Consider the following 22,325-nt stretch of genomic DNA (forward strand, 5'->3'; position numbering starts at 1 on the left):
CGAGCCAGGTGCCCTGTAGCATGCATTCCACTGACCCAAACCACCACCATCTGCGATTTCAATTGTGTCAATTGAGAGCTCGTTGGAGAGCGGGATGGTGGTCTGTTGTGTTTTCTGATGAAAGCAGGTTCTACCTCATTGACAGTGATGGCCCTGTGTTGGTTAGGAGGAAGCCATTTGAAGGCCTGCAGCCATCCTGTGTGTATGTTAGACACTCTGGATCTACACAAGAAGTTATGGTGTGGTTGCGATTTCGTATGACAGCAGCACCACCCTCGTGGTTATCCCACACTTCCTGACTACAAATTTGTACATCGATCTGGTGATTTGACGTGTTGTGCTGTCATTCATTAACAGCATTCCAGGGGCTGTTTTCCACAGGATAACGCACAACTGTAAATCACTGTTGTAACCCAACATGCTCTACAGATGGTCAACATGTCCCTTGGCCTGCTCGATCAGCAGATCTGTCTCCAGATGAGCACATATGGGACATCATCAGCTGACAACTTCAGGGTTTTCCACAAATGGCATTAACCATCCCCGTATCAACCCACCAAGTGCAACAGGCATTGAACTCTTATCCCATAAACTGACATCAGGCACCTGTATAACACAGTGCAGACATGTTTGCAAGCTTGCATTCAATATTCTGACAGTTACGCCAGTTATTAATGGGCCAGCATTTCACATTTGCAATGGCTTATCTTGCACTTCCATTAACCTGTGATCTAGCAATGTTAATCACTTAAATAGGTTACCTAGGCAAATGTATTCGCAAAATTACATTACTCTACATTAATATTTTTGTGTTGCATTTTTTTAATCAGTGTATTTTCATTTTTTAACAGATGTCTTCCATTCCTCTTTTTCTCTGTGATCTGATGTCCCTTTTAATTTGATGTAATAAATTGGTGTAAGGTAGCCTGATATCTCAGAGAGTTCTGGATATGGCAGCTTCCTTGGTCAACAGTTTTGTTAAACAAAACGCCTGCATGAGCTTTAACCCAAAGTAAATAAATATATTTGTTTGTTTGTAAACATTCTGTTATTTTGTTACCTATGTCAATAACAAGTTTATTGCTGTGTTTACTCCAATTTCTGCTCTCTATAGCTCTAAGAATACTTTTAGAATCAGAAACAATTATAATACTTTCATTATGCTGGGTTAAAGAGTACTTAATGGCCTTCATGATTGCTCTTGCTTCCACCGTATATGAAGAAGCTGATAAAGCTTATACTGTTCAAAGTGACCCCTTTTTGGACACATTGCTCCTTCCTCCTTCTGATCTTACAGGATGAGTCAATCAATTTTCAGTCGTTATGTGAACTGTGCAGCTACTAGCTACTACAAATTGTGGTGGCATAGTAGTTAAAAACTCTGGAGGGTGAGTGTGAGTGTTCAAATCCCAGGCTGATTATCCACATTTAGGTGTGCAGTAGTTTCACATATCCCCTCAAAACAAATGCCAAAACATCTTCTATCGGAAGAATATAGCCAATTTCCTTCCTCATTGTTGTCCTGTCTAATTGTGTTTTCCATTTGTAAATCATTTTTGACAAAATTGCTTATTTCTAAGCATGTTCTTGATAAACTTTGTACAATTTAATTTCCGTAAGATTTATCTGTATGTCTGTCATTTCTTACCTTCAGCATATAGAACAAAAACACAACAAAACAATGGAGCTAAAACAATCAGTTATTGACATCTTTAATTTTCGTTCCCATCTATTTTTCACCCTCCCCCCTCCCCCACCCACCTACCCACCCACCGTTCCACCTCTGCTACGTGCACATGCACAATTCACTTTGCTTTATTAACTCATGCATGATGTTTTAGTAGTAATCTCTGTCTTGCATATTACCCTGTCTTCCACCATTAAGCTCTCAGGATTTCAAATCTCGTCCGATGCTGTCCACTACAATCAGTCTTTCCTTCTCATCCCGTACGGTAAGTCTCCCCTGACCCACAGTTCTGGGTGACTTTGCCAAAAACTATCCCTTTTCCTAGACCTCTCCAGTCCTTTTCCTTCACCCTTCTTCCTTCCCCTTCAACCATTAAGGAGCCACTGGCTCCGAAAGCTTGCCATTTACGACAGTCTTTTATGTGTGTGTTCTGCTGCCACTTGGTGAGTAGATTTTTTAAGATAAAACATTGGAACTGATATTACCTTGCTCTCTTCCTTAAATTTTTAATTGATTATACATTATTATTTGCTGCAGCAAAATATTCTGACTCCAAGACACTATAGTGGTTCATATTCATTCAGTTGATTTTCCACATGCTTGTAAGGTTCTCAGGCATTGCACTGGGTAGTGTCATGGGAAGTGCACTGTGCTTCAATGTAGCAGCTCATCGTCTTCAACTGTGGGGAGTAGTTGTAGCTCGTCAATTCATATACTGATTCACTAGAGAAGTGCAGATGCCAAGAGGCTATAACATCATCACAGATAACATTGACATCTATAGCTCCCTGCTAAAGAAATAGGCAGGGGACCCCCGATGCATGACACATTGAAAACTGCTGCGGACCCCAGCACATGCATTGTGGCAAAGCTGAGCTCTCCTAGCTTTTGAGTCTGTCAGTGCAATCTTGTTGAATTAATGTATCTGCTCCAATCATTGCTTTAGTGCTACCAAAGCTGTGGAATCCTCTGTTTCTGTTGAGTAAATCATTTGCTATATATATTTCAACCATTACGTTAATGGCACAGCTTGTGGCAGGGGTTTCCTGCCCCACATGTGGGATCAACGGCTCATTCTTCTGGTAGTGGGACTTTGTATGCTGACATATCCTATGATGATGTTATAGCCCTACTTCCTGGCACATGCATTCTTCTTAGAAACTTCTGTATAAATTGGCAGCCTACTTCAACTCAGCACAGTTCCACCAGAAAATGATGAGCAGCAACTTCATTGAAATATAACTTACGTTCCATGGCAGTAACCTACAGGGAGGAGACATCAACAGTTAAGAGTTTGATAATCTTCATTACGAGAGAAACAGACTGTTGTGTTCTCTTGCATTTTGATTAAGATTTTGGCTTCAGAAAACTTGATTGAAATTCACCAAGTGGGCACTGATGACAGTAAGAATTTGTTATGCATAACAAGAACTAGACATGATCTCCAGAAATCTGCATTCACTTTCCCTTTCTTATATTGTCATGTCAGTTGTCATATTCCTGGAAGTGATAGGCAGTGTTATTTGGTCACTTTCAGACCAGGCTGAAGAAGCCATGGTGTGTCGAATTTCTGTCACCTTGCATACTGACCACTGCAAAAATATAAACATTGCAGACATACTGTGCTTAATTTCACAGATAAAGACATTTAGGATGCACACACCCAAGCAGAATATTACCTCTGTGATGATGAAAGCATTTCAATATTCAAGAGAGGACAAGTGTGACACCATTATTTTTTTGTCTCTGACATCTTATTTTGACAACATGACAGATTTATTGGAGATTTCCAGAAGAATTCTATGGATGCATACAAGCAAAGACATCCACACTCCTCAGTGCCCACCTATTAATGACCACCTGAAACCAAGACTTTATGGCCTACCAAAGAGGCCTGCTTCACCCCTTGCCAGCAATATTGCAATCCTGACATACTACCCAGCAATAGATCTGGCTTCTCTTTTGAACCATTTGGTTCAAAAATTGAACACTGCATTAAAAATTCAGAAGACAAAATGTCAACTCAACGTCTTACTTCGCGAACCAACTGACATATTAGAGTTTCGTCCCAGTTTATCTGTTACCAAAAGTGCCTTTTTAAGAAACATTGCATCAACTATAAAGTACCTCAGTGAGTAGTTCTTGAACCCAAATGTTTCTTGATATGTTTAAATGATACCTTGGTGGTATGACCACATGAGACCACAATGCTTCCTTTATTTTTAGAAATCAAAACTCCCTCTATACAATTGTCTGGTTAAAAATGAAGACCTCCCTTTTCTAGATGTCATGAATGTAGAAATCGCTCATGGGTCACAATATGTATGGTGAATGAACACACAATTACTTATAATTGTGAGCTACTAACTGTTTTCACTCATCCCAAGGCAGTAGTATTTTATGAGCACTCACTCAAATTGTGGGAGTTATATCAGATCCTGAGAGCTTGTCGGCAGAGTTTACCCATTTCCATTTAGTGTTAGGTGTTAGCGCAGAAAAGGTGCTCTGAGAAGCAGATTCACCATGCATTTTGACTAGAATGCTCAAACACCATGAGCAACCAGATGTTGTGGAGAACTCAAGTAGGATGGTTTTCCTGCCATATGAAGATAAAGAGCAATGGTGAAACTCATCTCTGCATGTGGTTAGATGTACTCAGAACTGAGCTTCATGGAATAAAAAAAAATTTTGGGTATGCGTGTTTGAGAAAGTCAACAACATATTACACATAGAAAATATAAATGATGAACTGATCTCTCTCTCTCTCTCTCTCTCTCTCTCTCTCTCTCTCTCTCTCTCTGTGTGTGTGTGTGTGTGTGTGTGTGTGTGTGTGTGTGTGTGTGTTTTGTTTTGTAGCATTCCATAAGTCATATGCAGTACTATATGGTAGGACAGCTAGGCAATAGAGCTTAGCAAGAATTACTTAGATTCATTTGTGATGAACCATAGGTTCCTAAGTAGTGAGCTCCCAGTCCCACTGATTCCCTATCATCTTAAAATAAATACATGCTCCAGCAACCAGTGTCTTAAAGAAAGCCAAAACGTATACTTAATTGTGAAGATCACAAGACTGCAGAAATCTGTCAAAGCCATCAGCCCTGAATGTGTACAATACACGAAGTGGGTTGATTGCTGTTGATGCAAAATAGTCAGTGATAATGTGTAGGATACCTCCTGCATCCCAGTTGCATTGAAAGTGAATTTCTGGTGACTTCAAGCTGTTGTATCTTGGGCAATATTTTGTTGAAATAAATGAAATTTTGCCATCTTGTACAACTTCATACATTCTCTTGAAAATAGTAATGTAAAGAATTTTATGTGCCATATTTCACCACAGTTTTTTAACACAAAATTACCTGAAAAATTGGCTCCGTAAATATTGACGCCTAAAACAATTTCAAAGTTTGGCTTTGTGTATATCAGGGACTAAAGGTACAATGAATGTGAAGTTCGACATGTAGTAACCTAACAACACAAGATTCTAAGATATAAAGTTTCATTTATATACCACTTTCCAATACTGAATAAATTCAGTACAGAGTTAAAGATTTTGTAAAAAGGTAAAAAATGCAGTGTTTTTGACCTAATTTTGCAAAAAGTTGTATTCTGTAAAACTCTCCAAACTGGACTTCTTAGAAAGACCATGGCTTTAACAAAAAGGAAATATGTTATTGATGAGCCAACAGAGGCTAAGAATGCTAGCTACAGTAATTTGAAACAAAATTGGGCACAAAAATCGCAAAAAGAAAAAATGTAAATTTTGGATTGTTATATCTCTTAGAGTTAATACATTGTGAATATGAAACTTATTGTGCACTAGCTCAGTAGCACAAGCATATGGAATAAAAAAAATTTTTCACCTACTATTTTCCATTAATCTACAAATTTGTAAAAAACTGATGATTTTTGTGAAAAGATGTAAATATGGTATTTTTGACTCTTTTTTTGTTGTTATTGTTGTTGTTGTGGTGGTCTTCAGTCCTGAGTCTCCATGCTACTCTATCGTGTGCAAGCTTCTTCATCTCCCAGTACCTACTGCAACTTACATTCTTCTGTATCTGTTTAATGTATTCATCTCTTGGTCTCACTCTACGATTTTTACCCTCCACGCTGCCCTCCAATTCTAAATTGGTGTTCCCCTGATGCCTCAGAACATGTCCTACCAACCCGATCCCTTCTTCTAGTCAAGTTGTGCCACAAACTCCTCTTCTCAACAATCCTATTCAATACCTCCTCATTAGTTATATGATCTACCCATCTAATCGTCAGCATTCTTCTGTAGCACCACATTTCGAAAGCTTCTATTCTCTTCTTGTCCAAACTGTTTATCGTCCATGTTTCACTTCCATACTTGGCTACACTCCATACAAATACTTTCAGAAACGACTTCCTGACACTTAAATCTATACTCCATGTTACGAAATTTCTCTTCTTCAGAAACGCTTTCCTTGCCATTGCCAGTCTACACTTTATATCCTCTCTACTTCAACCGTCATCAGTTATTTTATTCCCCAAATAGCAAAACTCGTTTACTACTTTAAGTGTCTCATTTCCTAATCTAATTCCCTCAACATCACCCGACTTAATTCGACTACATTCCATTATCCTCGTTTTGCTTTTTGTTGATGTTCATCTTATATCCTCATATCAAGACACTGTCCATTCCGTTCAACTGCTCGTCCAGGCTCTTTGCTGTCTCTGACAGAATTACAATGTCATTGGCGAACCTCAAAGTTTTTATTTCTTCTCCATGGATTTTAATACCTACTCTGAATTTTTCTCTTGTTTCCTTTACTGCTTGCTCAATATACAGATTGAATAACATCGGGGAAAGGCTACAACCCTGTCTCACTCCCATCCAAACCACTGCTTCCCTTTCATGCCCCTCAGTTCTTATAACTGCCATCTGGTTTCTGTACAAATTCTAAATAGCCTTTCGCTCCCTGTATTATACCCCTGCCACCTTTAGAATTTGAAAGAGAGTATTCCAGTCAACATTGTCAAAAGCTTTCTCTAAGTCTACAAATGTTAGAAATGTAGGTTTGCCTTTCCTTAATCTTTCTTCTAAGATAAGTCGTAGGATCAGTATTGCCTCATGTGTCCAAAAATTTCTATAGAATCCAAACTGATCTTCCCCGAGGTTGGCTTCTACCAGTTTTTCCATTCATCTGTAAAGAATTTGCGTTAGTATTTTGCATCCGTGACTTATTAAACTTTCACATCTGTCAACACCTACTTTCTTTGGGATTGGAATTATTATATTCTTCTTGAAGTCTGAGGGTATTTCGCCTGTCTCATACATCTTGCTCACCAGGTGGTAGAGTTTTGTCAGGACTAGCTCTCCCAAGGCCGTCAGTAGTTCTAATGGAATGTTGTCTCCCTTGTTTCGACTCAGGTCTTTCAGTGCTCTGTCAAACTCTTCATGCAGTATCGTGTCTCCCATTTCATCTTCATCTACATCCTCTTCCATTTCCATAATACTGGCCTCAAGTACATCACCCTGGTATTGACCCTCTATATACTCCTTCCACCTTTCTGCTTTCCCTTCTTTGCTTAGAGCTGGGTTTCCATCTGAGCTATTGATATTCATACAAGTGGTTCTCTTGTCTCCAAAGGTCTCTTTAATTTTCCTGTAAGCAGTATCTATCTTAACCCTAGTGAGCCTCTACATCCTTATATTTGTCCTCTAGCCATCCCTGCTTAGCCATTTTTCACTTCCTGTCGATCTCATTTTTGAGACGTTTGTATTCCTTTTTGCCTGCTTCAGTTACTGCGTTTTTGTATTTTCTCCATTCATCAATTAAATTCAATATTTCTTCTGTTACCCAAGGAATTCTACTACTCCTTGTCTTTTTACCTACTTGATCCTCTGCTGCCTTCACTACTTCATCTCTCAAAGCTACACTATTCTTCTTCTACTGTATTTCTTTCCCCTATTCCTGTCAATTGTTCCCTTATGCTCTCCCTGAAGCTCTGTACAATCTCTGGTTTAGTCAGTTTATCCAGGTCCCATCTCCTTAAATTCCCACCTTTTTGCAATATCTTCAGTTTTAATCTGCAGTTCATAACCAATAGATTGTGGTCAGAGTCCACATCTGCCCCTGGAAATGTCTTACAATTTAAAACCTGGTTCCTAAACCTCTGTCTTACCATTATATAATCTATCTGAAACCTGTCAGTATCTCCAGGCTTCTTCCATGTATACAACCTTCTTTTATGATTCTTGAACCAAGTGTTAGCTATGATTACGTTGTGCTCTGTGCAAAATTCTACCAGGCGGCTTCCTCTTTCATTTCTTAGCCCCAATCCATATTCACCTACTACGTTTCCTTCTCTCCCTTTTCCTACTACCGAATTCCTGTCACGCATGACTATTAAATTTTCGTCTCCCTTCACTATCTGAAAAATTTCTTTTATTTCCTCATACATTTCTTCAATTTCTTCGTCATCTGCAGAGCTAGTTGGCATATTAACTTGTACTACAGTAGTATGCGTGGGCTTCATGTTTATCTTGGCCACAATAAGGCGTTCACTATGCTGTTTGCAGTAGCTTACCCACATTCTTTTTTTTTTATTCATTATTAAACAGATTCCTGCATTACCCCTATTTAAATTTGTATTTATAACCCTGTGTTCACCTGACCAAAAGTCTTGTTCCTCCTGCCACTGAATTTCACTAATTCCTACTATATCTAACTTTAACCTATCCATTTCCCTTTTTAAATTTTCTAACCTACCTGCTCGATTAAGGGATCTGACATTCCACGCTCCGATCCATAGAACGCCAGTTTTCTTTCTCCTGATAACAACGTTGTCCTGAGTAGTCCCCGCCCGGAGATCCAAATGGGGGACTATTTTACCTCCGGAATATTTTACCCAAGGGGACGCCATCAACATTTAACCATACTGTAAAGCTGCATGCCCTCGGGAAAGTTACAGCTGTAGTTTCCCCTTGCTTTAAGCCATTCGCAGTACCAGCACAGCCAGGCCATTTTGGTTAGTGTTACAAGGCCAGATCAGTCAATCATCCAGACTATTGCCCCTGCAACTACTGAAAAGGCTTCTGCCCCTCTTCAGGAACCACATGTTTGTCTGGCCTCTCAACAGATACCCCTCTGTTGTGGATGCACCTACAGTGCGGCTATCTGTATCGCTGAGGCACGCAAGCCTCCCCACCAACGGCGAGGTCCATGGTTCTTGGGGGGGGGGGGGGGGTGTCACTTGTTTTACAGATACTATTTTGTATCAAAGCTTTAAAACTGTCATCATTTGAAACAATTGTTGTAAGAGCTTCCAACCTCCACCTCAGCAACCAGCCCCCCCCCCCCCCTTTCCATCACTAGATAAGAGTGTAATTTCCAACATGGGCTAACAATACTACATCAATTCAGGGAAAGTAACTGGAAATATCATGCTGCAAATAAAGTTTTAACTTTTGCATCTTATATAAAGTATATTGGTGATTAAAGGCATGATAAAGATGAAACTTTGTACACAAGACCTTAGCAAAGTAAAGTTTTTTCCAGTATAAAATATGGTTCATGTACTGCTTTCCAAATTTCTAGAAATTCGTTCCAAACTTGATTTTCATAAAAATTACAAAAGTAGTTCACATTCAATTTTCATTTAGAAAATTTGTGTTCCATAATTAATTTCAAACTAATTACAGCTGGAAAGAGCATGTTTTGAAGCATCCAGAAAATCATATTCAATTTTCCAGTGTGCACTAACAATATCAGAAAATGATGGACAGATTTGAGGAAATGTGCCACAGCAACAGAGTACATTTCAGCAAAATGTTGTCCGTGTTTTATTGCCTATGATTTTTATTTTTAAATTGAGAAGTAAGATCTCACTCTATTGTTTTGGTACATGGTGACATTGTCTTTATCAGTACAAGAATTTGACATGGCGACCCAGTTGCCATAGGAGTCATGAAATGCTAGCCACAGGTAGGTTTATTCATTCAGTTTCCTACACCTGTAATTTGGTTTCTTAATTTAGGATCAAAGCTTTGTGATGGTAATGGTCTGCTTACAAAGCCATTTCCTAAGTACCTAACCCCCAAATCTCAGTTCTGTAGGACTGTTGTAACTGTGACCAAAAAAGGTTGCGGGGTTGTAGTGAAGGAGAGCTCGGTGAGACCCATGGAGCAGCCCATGAACAACAACACAAACAGGAAAGGACAGAAACGAACAACGAAGGACAACCGAGCAAGACCTTATGCACATCAACACACAAGAAGCAACAGAGTCACAAGAAAACCTCACCAATCAACCACATCCACTCATACATGGAACAAATTAATGTAAACACGCTGTCTGTAGGCGAGATGTTGATAGACACAAACAAAGATCAGACTGACTGACTGGCTGAGCGAAAGGCAGGCGCTTAAATACATGATTGGGGACGTCGCTATTGGCCTCTGGGACCACGTGTTCCACCGTGGTGCCCTCACATTATACATGGGCCAGGAGGCGCTCCCCACCCCGCCATGGCTTATGGTGTGACGGTGCAGAGACCTCTAGTGGTCTTCGACGTCCATGCCGTCTGGCGCAGATTCAAAACCCGCAGCGCATGTTGCCAGGACGACTATCCAACATAGGCAGATTTTAAATTTGACAACATTTCAGTTTACATTTTTTTATAATATTTGAACCACTTTCTGCAGTTCGTTTTCTGGAAATTGATACTGTCAGTTAGATGATTATATTGAAGGAAAATAGAGCATGATGGGGTCTTGATCTGGTACCCAACAAACATTATGGCCAATAAAATGAATGAGCTGGGCCTTAAGCATGCATAAATTTTATCAGGGTATAATTGTGTTTCATTAATTTTTCAATAATTTTACCAATCCACCATTCAGTATCATATTTACAGGCAATATAATGACTGAGAGTATCAACTCCTATCCATTTCAGAGTGAGCGTGGCTGCACTAGATACTCTGGCAACAAAATAGAAAATTTATCATGTCAGTAGAAACTTTGCTGATACGAATTGATGATGCTCTCTCATACTGGCAACTGTGCTGCTTTCTTGCCATCTTATTTCTTCAAACTTTTTGCTTTCTTACATTTCTTGTTTTGTAAAACACACACACACACACACACACACACACACACACACACACACACACACACACACACACAGATATGTCACAAAAGATGAATAGATCTTTTGTCTTCAGTATTCGATTGGTTGATGGCCTTTGTAGGCTTGTGCATATAACCAGTTGCTTGTGCTATCAATCCCATCACTCCCTGCAGATTTTCCATAGCTAGTGACAAAAAAGTTCCATTCTGCATCAGTGTTGAAATCATTTTTGTGGCTACACAGATTGACAAAATTCTTATAATTCTTACATTGTGCAGCTGAGATGGCACTTAAATAATGTTTTTTTGTTTGAGTTCACAAAAAGTTGATCAGTTTTTGAATAAACGCCTGTACAGATACCGTAACATTTTGCATTGACCTGAAATAGTGCAACAGTTAACAGATTGCAACATTCCCTTGTTGATGTAATAAGCTACAAAATGGTGTAAAGTAGCATGCAGATTTTCCCTCTGGAAAACTAACTTTCTAAAAACATGTTGAATGAGATCTATTTTTGTAATTTTTATGAAAATCAGGTTTGAACTGATTTTATAGAAATTTGGTTATCCTATAAAATACTTCATGTTGCTAAGTTGTTGTGTCCAACGTTTCATGTTTAGCGTGCCTTTAATCAATGAGATACCTGAAGACAAAGTTAAAACTCTATTCGCATCACGATTTTTCCGTCCACTTTGCCTCAATTTATGTAGCGTTGTTATCCCATGTTGGAAATTACACCCACTGTTTTTGGGGGTGTGGGGATCTTAAAACATATTGTTTCAAATGAGACTGGTCTTCATGCTTTAAAAATGGTATTTGTAGAAGTGCTCAGTACACCAATTTACACCTTTTCACAAAAGTCATTCTCCCTTCTTTTCCAAATTTGTAGATTACTGGAAAATAGTAAGGGGATGAAATTTTGTTTGCCGTATCCTTATGCTAATGAGCCACTTGAACCATTGCATATTAAGTTTCATGTCCAGCATGCGTTTACTCTATGAAATACAAGAATCCAAAGTTTACATTTTATTCGTACTGCAACTTTTGCACCCAACTTTGATTCAAATTATCTGGCATCACTAGCCCACATTGGATTATCAAATACACATTGTCTTGTGGTTGAAGCCACAGTCTTCCTAATCAGCCCAGTGTGGGGAGTTTTAAAGAACACAGTTTTTTGCAAAATTAGGTCAATTTTCTCCGTAATTTATTCGGCATTGGAAAGTGGTAGTAAATGTCTTATATATGAGAACCTTGTGTTGTCAGATTACTATGTGCCAAATTTCACATTTGTCATAACTTTAGTTCCTGAGATATAAGAAGCCAATCTCTGAAATTTTTCTCAGGTGATTCTGTCTAAAATTTCTGGCTGAATATGGCTCATAATATTATTTTCATTGATATCCTTAAGAGAATGCATAAAAGGTGTACAAGATGGCCAAATTTGATTATTTTCAACAAAATATTACCCAATATATAACAGCTCAATGCCGTCAGAAATTCACAGTCTGTGCAAACTTGTGTGTGGAGCCAAACAAGGTGACTGGCTATATCTCTGCCAGTGATTCTTTGACGAACATTAAACTTTGCCAGTTATTGTTGGGGTTATGTGCAAATATTCACACAAAATTTCATCAAAATCCGTGATGCTTGAGCAGGAAAATGTTCGGAAATTAGGCGATTAGAAGTGGCGTGACTGCAGAGAAAGTGGGCTAATGTAGCTGTCAGAGATGCCAAGAACATCATCAGGAAAATAAATACTGTGCTGAAAAAGAGCAGGACATTTGTTTTAAAACATAAATAGCTTGTATTGCCCTAAAATGGTCCAGTTGGGCACCTCACCTTAAACTCACATGTGACCAAGTATGAAATAGCCAACCAGATGAACTGCCGCTGCCAAGCTACAGCCTAAGGCCAACAGTTTCACTCAGTAATGGAACATCCTGTTAAAAAAATGTAACAGACTTCAGTAGCTGCTTCACAGTCTCTTCTCCATGGAATTGGAAAATTGTAAGTATAAAAGTTTTTTCCAAATAAAATGCAGTCTTGTGAGAAAAATTATTTTATTTCTGCTGGAACTCAAACATAATACCTTCTATTTGTATTTTTCCCTTTTTCTCTCAACATTCCTCCTTGCGCACCAGTATCCTGGCGTGTCTTTCATCTACATGTCGCACTCCAACACAGTCTTTCCCAGTGCATTCAAGTCTTCTTGTTTTTTCTTCTCCACTTCATGCTCCACCCTTTTCCCCAATATCCACCACAGCTGGGATTGCTGCTTGCACAGTTCATGCAGCAACAGCTCTACACTACAGTAGGTGTGTGAATTGTTCATTAGTTATCTCTTACGATGAACTTTGCCCAGAATCCAAAAAATCTTCCATCTTTTATGTTTGGGTGTCCACTGTTTAGCACTCTTTACATTTGGAGAGGAAGTAATCTTACCCTAATGTACATGTTATATAAAAATTATGTCTTGTATACTGAATGCTGTAAGATGTTGTAAATATCAAAAACTGGGGCAAACAACTAGTTTCTGTAGAGGTGACTCTTGTGGGTGTTGCTGAACTCAAACATACTAACATTCATACCATTAACTGCAGATGTTCTCCATCACAACTTACATATAGAGGTCAGCAAACAATAAAGCCAGTTGAGATGCACTAGAGACTGGTTTCCATAGCTCTATCACTTCCTAGAAGTGAGACAATAAGAAATAATGCACGTTACTTACGGTGATAGCAACACAACTATCTCTTGTCGACAGCATCACGGTAGATATTTTCATGGAGTGTTGGGTAATGATAAATCATGAAGCACATAGATGACAAAGGGTGGATAGGAGGATTCTTGATGAATAGGGCAATATGAAAGTGAAATTTGTTGGAAGAAGTGTGACAGCCCATTTCTGTTTTTCTTTGTTTTGTCTCAGCTCATTACTTCTGATTAATTGGTAAAATAATGCAGGAATATTTGATAATATTTAAGCCAATGACATTCTTCCTACATTGTAGCAACTGTTTTGTGTATTAACACAATAAAGGTCTTGCCTACAAAGCAAGTAGGACCCCATCTTTGTTAAAAAAAAAAAGAAGAAAGGTCATACATATTTTCTGTGTGTGCCTCTTCAGAACCCATATTTGAAATGACTTCAACAATTCTGCGGTGAACTAGAATAATTGCTAATGCCAGATCTGTTTAGCTAAAAACCTGGCAACAGGTGTTAAATACGCTTCTTGTTATGTTTTTAGCAAATGGATGTAGCATTTAAGAATGAAAATAAATTTAGTTTTCAGTGTGTGTTTGAAGATACCACCCCAGCATTAGGCTCTGTCATCTTTCTTGACTACCTTCCAGAGGCCGTGCTTGTAACAATTGTTTCAAGAGTGTGTGGAACATGGACCCAACCATTCATAGAATTTGCATTTTCCCTTCAAATTCTTGTAAATCACCAACAGTTGGGCAAAGCCTAGTTGCATTTGTTTAATTCTTCTGTCCTCGAAGTCTAAGAATAAAGTTGAAAATTTCATACTTTCTTGTTGACTTTTCTTATGGCAAATAGGCATTGGAATGTATAAGGATAGTAACAAAATGCCAATTAAACCATTAGTTAGAGCAAGTCATATTCAGGAAATTTCATGAAACTTGTGCATGTTTATGTGATCAGGTTTAATTAATAAAGAAATGTGAAAAAATACAGCTTATTCAAACAACAGGCCTAATAGATTACTACAGGTGGTGTAGCTAAAATAAGAGCCATCTGTTGACTGAACACGCTTCACTGTGCAAATTATCATCAGGAGCATTAAACAGTGTTGGGTTTGGTTGTTGTGTATGTACTCACTATTCATAAATAACTAATTCATACATCTGTGGGTGACCTGACTGTAACACACGATGTTTTCACAGGAAGAGCTACTCCATATGGTGGTCTGACTCACTGCAACAAGTAGTTGAGCACTCCATTGTGTGACAACAGGCACCAATGCTGCCAAAGTAAGAACTTTCTAGATATGACAATTTTTAAGAAATTATATCTAAAAAAAAGATGATGTAACTTACCAACTGAAAGCGTTGGTATGTTGATAGAGACACAAACAAACACAAACACACACACACACACAATTCAAGCTTTCACAACCCACACTTGCTTCATCAGGAAAGAGGGAAAGACGAAAGGATGTGGGTTTTAAGGGAGAGGGTAAGGAGTCATTCCAATCCCGGGAGCGGAAAGACTTACCTTAGGGGGAAAAAAGGACAGGTGTACACTCGCTCGCGCGCATCCATCCGCACATATACAAACACAAGCAGACAATTATATATGTAAAAAAACAATAAAAAAGGAAACATCTGATGTAGCTGGAAATGTAACATATCTCTCATGAGTTTTTGAAACTGGGTGCAATAAGTCCAAAAATAGCCAGTTTTGAGGAGAGATAAGAACTTTCAAAACAAAAGATTAAAATTACTTGTTTCACCTCTTGTCTCTAAAATGTGGACTGTATCTAAAAGTACAGAGATCATGTACCTTCTTTTGCTCACTTGTAGCACCACAGGAGATATAGACATTAAGCAAGACAATATGCCTCACTACCACTTCAAATGGTGCTGAGGGATGTTGGGTAACATTCATATCTACATCTGTACTGTGTGAACCATCATGAGATGCATGGCAGGGCTGTCTGGAACTATTGACCACAGTATTGTTAAGCAAATCTGGGATGTTGTTGACATGCAAGTTGTGGGTCTCTTTGTATAGTTGCAGACTGGCATGGCTCTTTTTAGCTTCCAGTTCTTTGTGAGATTTTCCGTCATCAACAGAATGGAGAAGGATATCGCATACTGCAAGGAGAGTTTCTGATTCAGTTACTTTCAATAAAACCATGAAAGTATTAAACTCAGAACTCCAGAACATTGTGAATGGTTACCCATTTGATACTCTGCTGTGATTAGTATAATTGGAGTGCACAGAACATGCATCATTGAGATTCCTGGTGTTTCAGAGAAATGTAGAATAGATTTTAAATACTATGAATTTTTCATTGTGCGGGTATGCAGATGATATACCAAAAGCAAGCACATAATCTACATCTAAATGTTTGCTCCATAAACCATCATACTCTGTATAGACCTGTACCCTATTCACAGCTATCTTGTATCAGTTTGACCTAGGTGTGTGCAAATTAGGTTTTTGTGGCCTTTGGGTGTGGTTTTGATCTTTAGTGAGACCAGTTTGCTTAAAACCCCCTTTTTCCCATGTATAAAGTGCTCTGCAGATCCCATTAATCTCGAGAACTTTGTGGTGACTAAAACAGCCAACATTGCCTCCATAGAGTTTTTTCTTTTAATTTCAAATAAACCTGCCAGAGGAACATCCACAACTGAACTTTATACCAGAGGTTGAAAATACCGCTACAGTTGTAAGGTTCTTTTATTTAGAACACGACCAGTTTTGTGCTCTTATACGCCCATCTTCAAATGTTATTCTGAAAACAATTAATAATTAATTGTGAAAATAATTTATTATGTTGGGCTCATGTAGTGTCTTAGCAGCAACACATTGCAGTGTTTCTTGATATCTTGGATCTTGTCTTCTGATTGTGAAAAATGCACCCATCATCTTGTCTGAAAGCAGTATAAATATTTTATACACACACTGCTCTGCAGCTTGCATGAATCTCAGGAACTTCATAGAGGCTCAAAGTTGATGTCAGCTGCAGAGGATTTATTTAAAATCCAATCAGAAGACAAGTTCCAAGAGATCAAGGAAAAACTGCACTATATGAGTAAGGAGAGGCATTTGAGATCCAATACATCTGGCATAATCTATTTCAAGAATTTCTAAATAAATTTAACACAACTGATCCCAACTTTTAGTCATGGTGAAAGTGTTGTTGTTGTTGTTGTTGTTGTTGTTGTTGTTGTGGTCTTCAGTCCTGAGACTGGTTTGATGCAGCTCTCCATGCTACTCTATCCTGTGCAAGCTTCTTCATCTCCCAGTACCTACTGCAGCCTACATCCTTCTGAATCTGCTTAGTGTATTCATCTCTTGGTCTCCCTCTACAATTTTTACCCTCCACGCTGCCCTCCAGTACTAAATTGGTGATCCATTGATGCCTCAGAACATGCCCTACCAACTGATCCCTTCTTCTATTCAAGTTGTGCCACAAGCTCCTCTTCTCCCCAATTCTATTCAATACCTCCTCATTAGTTATGTGATCTGCCCATCTAATCTTCAGCATTCTTCTGTAGCACCACATTTCGAAAGCTTCTATTCTCTTCTTGTCTAAACTATTTATCGTCCATGTTTCACTTCCATACATGGCTACACTCCATACAAAGACGTTCAGAAACGACTTCCTGACACTTAAATCTATGGTGAAGTTAGTAGCAACATTATTACATGCAACTTGTGAGTCAGTCTGAACTGCTATTGATGGATTTGTAACAACTTTTATTGTAGTTACTATTGTATCTGAATCTTCCATCTTACGCAGTAACATGTCCAATGATGGTTTTCCCAAAACTTTTAGTAAATAATGCAATCATTACTTTAAATCTTCTGAAAATATATTTGTTTTTTTGTTAATAGCAGAATTTTCTCCTTTATTGTACAATTTTTTTAAAATAAGATTTTTCTTCATTGTTGCAGCGTGTGTGAATTGTGTCCGGTGGAGTTTCTCAGGAACATTTTTGGCATCTGGTGGTGATGACAAGCTTATAATGATATGGAAAATTAGTAAATACACAGGTACGAATATTTCCTCTGTCTGTTTTAGTAAGGTGTCCTTCATTTTTTTTCTGTTTTTTGTTTTTACCTTTCTTCTTATTTGTCTACTAATGTACTGTCAGTAGGCTGATAGGTTTTGTGTTTTGCTAGTTTCCTTTGAAATGCTTCTTTTTAAAAAATGCATTGAAACAATTGTTTGAATATAGATTGATAGGTCTGGTAGTAGTATATATATCATGTTGATAAGTGTGATTCTTGTATTCTGGATGTAAATACATCCGTGAAATCTTCTCGGGTGATCAGCCGAGTAAAGGCGTCATCTTCTCGCAACGTTTCGAAGGGTTTCGTACCCATCATCTTCAAGCGCTTGAAGATGATGGGTACGAAACCCTTCGAAACGTTGCGAGAAGACGACGCCTTTACTCGGCTGATCACCCGAGAAGATTTCACGAATGGAATACGCCGAGAAAGTCTCAAATCACATGTAAATACATCGTTACCTAAATGATTACTGTCACAAATCTCATAAATTATTAAAATTGAGTGTTGTAAAGTTAGAAAAATTTTATTTAAAAATGTGAACTGTACCTCAAGATACAAACTGTGCTGAAAACTGGAGAGCTGTCACTACCGGTAGTTAAGAGATTCAGATAGCCATTCCCCAAAAAATAGTTGGATATTGGAAGATTCCAGCTAGTTGATTTCTTGAGATGTATCCTCTGCAAAGTCTTTCCAGGTACCAGTGAATTTTCCTTTTGGGCAATTATGCAAAATGTGGCTCAGTGATGTTCCAGTGACATTGGTCATTCCTTCCTTATGAAGTGTTGCTTTAGTCACAGCATGGCCAGTTCTTATATGATTGAGGTAGCTCCATATTTTTCTTTGTATGGTGGTTCCCAAGAATTGGCTGGTCAGATCTATTTTATACCTATATTCTGATGACCATGGAAGAACATCTGTTGATTTCTCCATTCTGGATCATAGCTGCCTGGCATGAGTATGTCATTGTTTACCCAGATTGGTTCACTAGATTTTAGTTGTGAGTGTGATAAATTGTTCAGTGTTTCATGAATTGTTAAGTCTCTGGACCTTTTGAGTTCTGTCTGTTCATGTGTTATGCTTCTTATTGGAGATTAGATGGGGCAATAGTAGCAAGTACTGACAGTCTACATCTACATCTACATTTACACTCCGCAAGCTACCCAACGGTGTGTGGCGGAGGGCACTTTACGTGCCACTGTCATTACCTCCCTTTCCTGTTCCAGTCGCGTATGGTTCGCAGGAAGAACAACTGTCTGAAAGCCTCTGTGCGCACTCGAATCTCTCTAACTTTACATTCGTGATCTCCTCGGGAGGTATAAGTAGGGGGAAGCAATATATTCGATACCTCATCCAGAAACGTACCCTCTTGAAACCTGGCGAGCAAGCTACACCACGATGCAGAGCGCCTCTCTTGCAGAGTCTACCACTTGAGTTTGCTAAACATCTCCGTAATGCTACGACAGTTACCAAATAACCCTGTGATGAAACGCGTCGCTCTTCTTTGGATCTTCTCTATCTCCTCTGTCAACCCGATCTTGTACGGATCCCACACTGATGAGCAATACTCAAGTATAGGTCAAACGAGTGTTTTGTAAGCCACCTCCTTTGTTGATGGACTGCATTTTCTAAGGACTTCCCCAATGAATCTCAACCTGGTACCCACCTTACCAACAATTAATTTTATGTGATCATTCCACTTCAAATCGTTCCGCACACATACTCCCAGATATTTTACAGAAGTAACTGCTACCAGTGTTTGTTCTGCTATCATATAATCAAACAATAAAGGATCCTTCTTTCTATGTATTCGCAATACAATACATTTATCTAGTTGCCACTCTCTGCACAAAGTGCCTATCCGCAGCAGATCTTCCTGCATTTCGCTACAATTTTCTAATGCTGCAACTTCTCTGTATACTACAGCATCATTAGCGAAAAGCCGCATGGAACTTCCGACACTATGGTGTCATGGTATTGGTGTGGATTTAAGAGTTCCTATCACAATTCTCATTCTGTTCTTTAGATGAATATCTATTTTATTGATGTGGCTATGTCCACCTCAAACACAAGAAAGCTTTCAATGACAGGATACACTAGTGGCTGTGCTGTAGTTCTCAAGATGTTTACATTTGATCCCAATTAATAACAGCCAGTTCCCTTTGTATATTATTTCTGTACTTTAGCTTTTGTTTTCTTAATTCTAAGTGTTTCCTAAATATTGGGGATTACCGAGAGTGATGTTGACTTTTCTTTTCTTCCTGTGTATCACTGACAGTAAGAAAGAGAGGGAAAATAGTTACAAACTGTTATTGTGCCATGGTAATGGAGCTTCTTGTTGATGCAGAACTGATCCAGAGTAATGTGAATCATATTTGTAAAAAATTTCAAACTTCTAGCAATTACCCCCATTGTCATCAGTAGGAAGAGAAACAGATAGTCAAAAATCCTGATTTAAAATGCCCATCTTAATTGAGTTATTGTAATTTGGAGTGTGGGCCGGAATTGTTATTGGTTCATACAACATGTTGTGCATATCCATAGGACAGTGTTTGGCCACAACTAATTTTTGCAGATTTCAGTATTTGATTAACCATTGGTTTTTACTATGACTTTGGAACACTGGCTAAATAAATTATCTGTTGTAGATAGTACCAAAGAATATAATGAATGGTTGAAGTGATGGCTATTTCATAGTTACGAGGGTTGCCCAGAAAGTAATACACCACATTTTTTTTCTCAGCTGAAAACAATGCTTAGAGTGGGAAACATTATGTATGTATTATATGAAATCTCCTGAGTGGGTGCGCCAAGCTTCTGTCACATTTGACAGATAACATAGCTGCAGGACAGTTTCAAAATGGCATCTGTAGGTGATGTACCGTACATTACAAGCAACGTGGTGTCAGTGAATTTCTCACTGCAGATAAACAAACTATGGGGAATATTCACAAGCACATGTGCAAAGTGTATGGAGCATCTGCTGTCAACAGAAGTGCAGTTAGTCACTGAACACGGTGGGTGAGGTCATCAGAGTGCAGTTCAGTGGAGCTCCAGTGGTTGGGGTTAGGGCATCCTTGGCTGTCACAACTGACAGCCCTGAACTAGCTCCCCTCAGACTTCCTTGTTTGGGCTGTTAAAGGATGCCAATTGTGGAAGACATTTTGAGGACGATGGGGAGGTGATTCACATTGTGAAGCATTGTCTCTACCACCAGGACAAGGATTGGTACCGACAGGGTATATATGCCCTTGTTTCTCACTGGAGGAAGACCATAGAACAGGATGGAAATTACACTGAAAAATAGGGTGTGTAGATAGAGCACCATTCTTCTGTGTGTAATTCTCATTTTGTTCCATAAAAAATTGTCGAAGAAAACAAATGCAGTGTATTACTTTCTGGGGAACCCTTGTATTTGGATCACAGTTTTAATCCCTCATCTTCAAAATATTCTGCTTGGAATAGTGCTCGCTACGATTAAACAATGGACAGCCTAAGTTGATGCAACATTCTAACTGGTTGGTAATTAATATTCACTAGTAATAACTTCTGATACTAGGCATCTTTGGTTGTGTGATGTTTTAGTTGTTTACAGTGTGTTGTGTGTGCGTGTATTGTGTTTTTCTGAATAAACTATATTATGGTTCTTGGTAGGTGTAGCTCCACTTACAGAGGTGTTAAATTTCTGTGCACAGTGCTATCTCGTTACGTTTATACCATGAAAATGACAGCATGTTCGCCTGTTGAAATATTGCCGGTTGTTGGAGATGTCGCTCAGCTACATTCCTTTAATTTGTTTGAACATTTTATATGCAATGAGAAACTCAAATTTCATACAAAGGAATCAACTGCAACAAAGATTAGTTTATGTAGTACCTTTTTATACTTATAGCATAGTTTGGCCTCTCAGTGAGCCAGCTATTTACTGGGGATGATGACTTGCCACTGTGGTTGCAGTAGTGGCAGTGGGCCAATTGCACTGGTATATTTTCATGTTTATACTGTGTGTGTGTGTGGGGGGGGGGGGGGGGGGGCGCGACCCACTTCCTTTCGTCTTCCCCTCTCCTTCCCTCTTTCCTGATGAGGCAACAGTTTGTTGCGAAAGCTTGAATTTTGTGTGTGTGTTTGTGTTTGTTTGTGTGTCTATCAAGCTGCCAGCGCTTTTGTTCGGTAAGTCACCTCATCTTTGTTTTTATATATAATTTTTCCCACGTGGAATGTTTCCTTCCATTATATTGATATCATTAATTTGAATCCAACAATTACGTTTCTTATTGTCGCTGTTGCATTTCGAAATTTTTCTGTCGTCTTATTTTCCTCTTTCTGTTTTTGCCAGTAGTTTCACTTTGTATTCACCTTCTCCTTTTTACCATACTCTGCTATACTATTTTATCCCGCCTATATATATACTCAATAATATGTAACCCACTTCCAAACCATAACCAAAAAAATATTTTTTTTTTTTGCCGCTTTCAGCACTACCGCCGCTATAATATCCACCGTTTCTAGTTCACAATCAGCTCCTTTCACCTTTTAAACAACCATTTCGGCCAGTTCTAATAACTTTCGCTTTATTTCCATTTCCGTTTTTCCCACATCACTGATCATTTTTAGCCGCTTCCCACAGGTTTTAACGCCATTATTTCTTCGTCAGACAATTGTTAACCTCATTTTCATAATCTGCCACCACAATACCACTCCTTTTAATATACTACACGCAGTTTTTTCGAAATTTTCCCGAATTTCTCCGTCCTTTAACGTGTTTTGGCGG

General features: G+C 38.7%; 1 pseudogene; it reads left to right on the top strand.

Annotated features, from left to right (window-relative positions):
- The window catches only part of LOC126438168 (protein HIRA-like), a 445,447-nt pseudogene that overhangs the window by 19,726 nt on the left and 403,396 nt on the right, over positions 1–22,325 (top strand).

This window comes from Schistocerca serialis, unplaced genomic scaffold, assembly GCF_023864345.2.
Source record: "Schistocerca serialis cubense isolate TAMUIC-IGC-003099 unplaced genomic scaffold, iqSchSeri2.2 HiC_scaffold_1261, whole genome shotgun sequence".
Classification (NCBI taxonomy): domain Eukaryota; kingdom Metazoa; phylum Arthropoda; class Insecta; order Orthoptera; family Acrididae; genus Schistocerca; species Schistocerca serialis.